A 6,000-nucleotide genomic window follows, 5' to 3' on the forward strand; every position below is an offset into this window, starting at 1 on the left:
TGCCCTTCTCCAGGGTATCTTCCTGATCCAGGGATCAAGCCCGGTCTCCTATATTGCAGGCAGATTGTTTACCATCTGAGCCACCTGGTCAAAAGGTAGGAAGTATCAAAATAAGTGTTTGGTACTGACAATGAAGAAAGGAACTGAGGAGAAGGAAAGAAAAAGTAGAACCCCTTAATAAAAGTGTGGGAAAGAAGATATGGAAAAGTCATGAATTTCCTACCTCAGGCCAATTACAGAGGGCAGCATGGGGTTAGAATATATCCTTCTGTTAAGAATAGTGGAGAAGAGTGGGGAAAGAATATTTGGGAAGGTGGCCATTAAGACTTAAAAAAAAAAAAAAAAAAGAAAAGAAACCAGGGGTACAGAGAAGCACATTCATACACTCAATAATAGTCCCACAGGTTGTGACCTAAAGTTTTAACATCTAAGAAATCACCCAAGCTGGAAGGTTATTGCAGAGAGGGAGAAGGCAAGGTGGCAGGAGGAGGTGATAGAAGACAAGATAGAGACCCCAGGCCATATAATCAAAAGCAAAATGATTGTGTGATGTCGTTTTTCTCAACTGAGTTAGATATGATGGATAAATTGTGATGGAAATTAAATGTATTTTCTTAATCCCAAAAGTTCAACTAAATGGATAGTGGCTACACTTGACAGGATTACTTGTCATAGCAAAATGTATAAATCTCAAACGAACACAAAGTTAGAAGGATCATTTATAGTATCTTAAGATAAATTGCTTTGAATGGGAGTTTCCTTTCCTGTGCTGTAAGGTCTCCAACACATATCTAGAGGATTTACTGCTGTGAAAAATGAAGAATGTTTAAACAGAATAAAGGGGGAGGGAGAGTTTATTTTGTTGTTTTTCTTTTTGATTAATTATTATAACACTGTCTTTCAGATGATTGCAGGAGTTTCATATTGATTTTCAACATTCTTAGGTGCCAAAGCTCCTATAGGACAACTTTGATGCTATAAGAATTCTGCCATTTTACTAACAGATACAGCTCTTGAGGTTCATTATTAGCCCTATTTGATCAACTCATATTATTGCTATAAATATTATGAGGGGAAAGTGCTTCTGAGTATTTAGGTCTACATTCTATTTTAAACTATATATTCAGTTTCCATGTTTTTTTTCTTGGAGGCTGAATTAGCATCTCTGGCTGTTTCGTGTCATGTGTGTCATCTTTTAGACCTCAGCTACCTGTGCCATCTTCTCCTCTTTTCTGGCATTCTTTGAATTCTAACATGCGGGGACTCCATTCTTGAGCCTGAAGTAGCTGCCATCTTGCAACACTGTCCTCAAATTCCAGCAGATTTGCTTTTAATCTTTAATATACAAACTTCTCTGGTGGTGCAGAGGTTAAAGCATCTGCCTGCAATGTAAGAGACCTGGGTTCGATCCCTTGGTCAGGAAGATCCCCTGGAGAAGGAAATGGCAACCCACTCCAGTATTCTTGCCTGGAGAATCCCATGGATGGAGGAGCTTGGTGGGGCTACAGTCCACGGGTAGTGAAGAGTCGGACACAACTGAGAGACTTCACTTTCACTTTCACATACAAACTAAATGAGTTTGTAACCACTAAAACCCCTTAGTTCAATCAATTTCTCAAATTGGATGCTGCTCCTAAGATTAGCCATGTCACTTTTAAATACCAGTGATCACAAAAGAAAATAATTGGTATGCAGTTTTAACAGTCAGTAAGAGGTTTTCTTTTTTTCTTTTCTTTTTTAATTAAAAAAAAAAAAAATCCTGAAGAAGAATGGCATGGGGTCAAGTAGTGATGTATGGAAGTACTGGATAAATATTGGCCCCGGAATCAAAACAACTTTGCCTAAAATAATGTCTTCACCTCAAATCATGCCTTCTCCAACTTCATTTATAATCCAAATATATGACTATGATCTTCATGTTAAAATACACCTTGCCTAAGTTTTGCCTCTTGTTTAAAAATATAATTACAAAATCATATTGTGCTACATTAGAATCATGATAGTGGATGAAGTTAGAAAATTAAAATACTAGTAAAGGTTGGAAAGAGGATTTGAGCAAAAAGAAACACTTAAGGTTTCCTGCTACAATGCAGGGGGCCCCACGTGGTGCAGTGATAAAGAATCCTCCTGCCAGTGAAGGAGATACAAGAGACACGTGTTTAATCCCTGGGTTACAAAGATTGCATAGAGTAGGAAATGGAAGCCTACTCCAGTATTCTTGCCTGGAAAATTCCATGGGCAGACTGGGCTACAGTCCACAGGGTCTCAAAGAGTCAGATACAACTGAGTACTAAGGTTATATACATACATGGTCTATAGTTGATCACAGAGGCTAGCTATTAGTGACCCTAATGAGAGCCTTTAGGCCATCCTAGATATAATAAATAAGGAGCAACTTTGGGAAAATGTTGTTCAGTCACTAAGTTATGTTTGACTCTATGCAACCCCACAGACTGTAGCTCAACAGGTTTTTCTGCCCTGCACTACCTCCCAGAATTCGCTCAAATTCACGTCCATTAAGTTGGTGATGCTATCAAACTGTCTTTTCCTCTACCACCCCCTTCTCCTTTTGCTTTCAATCTTTCTCATTATCCGAGTCTTTTTCAATGAGTCAGCTTTTTGCATCAGATGGCCAAAGTATTGGAGCTTCAGCATTCAGTTCAGTTCAGTCGCTCAGTCGTGTCCGACTCGTTGCGACCCCATGAATTGCAGCAGGCCAGGCCTCCCTGTCCGTCACCAACTCCCGGAGTTCACTCAGACTCATGGCCATCGAGTCTGTGATGCCATCCAGCCATCTCATCCTCTGTCATCCCTTTCTCCTCCTGCGCCCAATCTCTCCCAGCATCAGAGTCTTTTGCAATGAGTCAACTCTTCGCATGAGGTGGCCAAAGTACTGGAGCTTCAGCTTTAGCATCATTCCTTCCAAAGAAATCCCAGGGTTGTTCTCCTTCAGAATGGACTAGTTGGATCTCCTTGCAGTCCAAGGGACCCTCAAGAGTCTTCTCCAACACCACAGTTCAAATGCATCAATTCTTTGGCACTCAGCCTTCTTCACAGTCCAACTCTCACATCCATACATGACCATAGGAAAAACCATAGCCTTGACTAGACGGAACTTAGTTGGCAAAGTAATGTCTCTGCTTTCGAATATGCTAACTAGGTTGGTCATAACTTTTCTTCCAGGGAGTAAGCATCTTTTAATTTCATGGCTGTAGTCACCATCTGCAGTGATTTTGGAGCCCAAAAAATAAAGTCTGACACTGTTTCCACTGTTTCCCCATCTATTTCCCATGAAGTGATGGGACCAGATGGCATGATCTTCATTTTCTGAATGTTGAGCTTTAAGCCAACTTTTTCACTTTCCACTTTCACTTTCATCAAGAGGCTATTTAGCTCCTCTTCACTTTCTGCCATAAGTGTGGTGTCATCTGCAAATCTGAGGTTATTGATACTTCTCCCAGCAATCTTGATTCCAGCTTGTGTTTCTTCCAGTCCAGCATTTCTCATGATGTACTCTTCATATAAGTTAAATAAGCAGGGTGACAATATACAGCCTTGACATACTCCTTTTCCTATTTGGAACCAGTCTGTTGTTTCATGTTCAGTTCGAACTGTTGCTTCCTGACCTGCATACAGATTTCTCAAGAGGCAGGTTAGGTGGTCTGGTATTCCCATCTCTTTCAGAATTTTCCACAGTTTATTGTGATCCACACACTCAAAGACTTTGGCATAGTCAAGAAAGCAGAAATAGATGTTTTCTTTGGAACTCTCTTGCTTTTTCCATGATCCAACGGATGTTGGCAATTTGATCTCTGGTTCCTCTGCATTTTCTAAAAACAGCTTGAACATCAGGGAGTTCATGGTTCACATATTGCTGAAGCCTGGCTTGGAGAATTTTGAGCATTACTTTACTAGTATGTGAGATGAATGCAGTTGTGCAGTAGTTTGAGCATTCTTTTGCATTGCCTTTCTTTGGAATTGGAATGGAAACTGACCTTTTCCAGTCCTGTGGCCACTGCTTAGTTTTCCAATCTTGCTGGCATATTGAGTACAGCACTTTCACAGCATCATCTTTCAGGATTTGAAATAGCTCCACTGGAAATCCATCTCCTCCACTAGCTTTGTTCATAGTGATGCTTTCTAAGGCCCACTTGACTTCACATTCCAGGATGTCTGGCTCTAGATTAGTGATCACATCATCATGATTATCTGGGTCGTGAAGATCTTTTTTGTACAGTTCTTCCATGTATTCTTCCACCTCTTCTTAATATCTTCTGCTTCTGTTAGGTCCAGACCATTTCTGTCCTTTATCGAACCCATCTTTGCATGAAATATTTCCTTGGTATCTAATTTTCTTGAAGAGATCTCTAGTCTTTCCCATTCTGTTGTTTTCCTCTATTTCTTTGCATTGATTACTGAAGAAGGCTTTCTTGTCTCTTCTTGCTCTTCTTTGGAACTCTGCATTCAGATGCTTATATCTTTCCTTTTCTCCTTTGCTTTTTGCCTCTCGTCTTTTCACAGTTATTTGTAAGTCCTCCCCAGACAGCCATTTTGCTTTTTTGCATTTCTTTTCCATGAGGATGGTCTTGATCCCTGTCTCCTGTACAGTGTCACGAACCTCATTCCATAGTTTGTCAGGCACTCTATCTATTAGATCTAGTCCCTTAAATCTACTTCTCACTTCCGCTGTATAATCATAAGAGATTTGATTTAGTTCATACCTGAATGGTCTAGCATTTTTCCCTACTTTCCTCAATTTAAGTCTGAATTTAGCAATAAGGAGTTCATGATCTGAGCCACAATCAGCTCCCGGTCTCTCAGGCAACTGCAAGCCTGCTCAGTAAGCATGGCCGAGAGGAGCTACCCTGCCTCTGAGGTCAGTGGCGGCGGCCAGGAAGAGCTACCCCATGTCTGAGGTCAGGGGCAGGGAGAAGCCACCTCGAGCCCAAGGCCAGGGATGGTGACCTTGAGGAGCCACCCAGACCCTGAGGCCAGGGGCGACAGCTGGGAGGAGCCACCCACGCCCGAGACCAGGGCCGGGGGCCAGGAGGAGCAACCCGAGGAATGGTGGCTGTGCAGGCACAGGAGGGCCTAGAGGAACTGCCCCACTTTGAATGTCAGGAACGGTGGCAGTAAGGAGACACCCCTCGTCCAAGGTAAGGAACAGCGACTGTGCTTTGCTGGAGCAGCCGTGAAGAGATACCCCACGTAAGAGAAACCCAAGTAAGATGGTAAGTGTTGCAAGAGGGCATCAGAGGGCAGACACACTGAAACCATACTCACACAAAACTAGTCAATCTAATCACACTAGGACCACAGCCTTGTCTAACTCAATGAAACCAAGCCATGCCTTCGGGGCAACCCAAGACGGGTGGGTCATGGTGGAGAGGCCTGACAGAATGTGGTCCACTGGAGAAGGGAATGGCAAGCCACTTAAGTATTCTTGCCTTGAGAACTGCATAAACAGTAGGAAAAGGCAAAATGATAGAATACCAAAAGAAGAACTCCCCAGGTCATTAGGTGCCCAATATGCTACTGGAGATCAGTGGAGAAATAACTCCAGAAAGAATGAAGGGATGGAGCCAAAGCAAAAACAATACCCAGCTGTGGATGTGACTGGTGATAGAAGCAAGATCCGATGCTATAAAGAGCAATATTGCATAGGAACCTGGAATGTCAGGTCCATGAATCAAGGCAAATTGGAAGTGGTCAAATAAGAGATGGCAAGGGTGAACGTCGACATTCTAGGAATCAGCAAATTAAAATGGACTGGAATGGATGAATTTAACTCAGATGACCATTACATCTACTACTGTGGGCAGGAATCCCTCAGAAGAAATGGAGTAGCCATCATGGTCAACAAAAGAGTCTGAAATGCAATACTTGGATGCAATCTCCAAAACAACAGAATGATCTCTGTTCATCTCCAAGGCAAACCATTCAATATCACAGTTATCCAAGTCTATGCCCCAACCAGTAATGCTGAAGAAACTGAAGTTG

Source organism: Ovis aries, chromosome 1 (genome assembly GCF_016772045.2).
Source record: "Ovis aries strain OAR_USU_Benz2616 breed Rambouillet chromosome 1, ARS-UI_Ramb_v3.0, whole genome shotgun sequence".
Taxonomy (NCBI): Eukaryota; Metazoa; Chordata; class Mammalia; order Artiodactyla; family Bovidae; genus Ovis; species Ovis aries.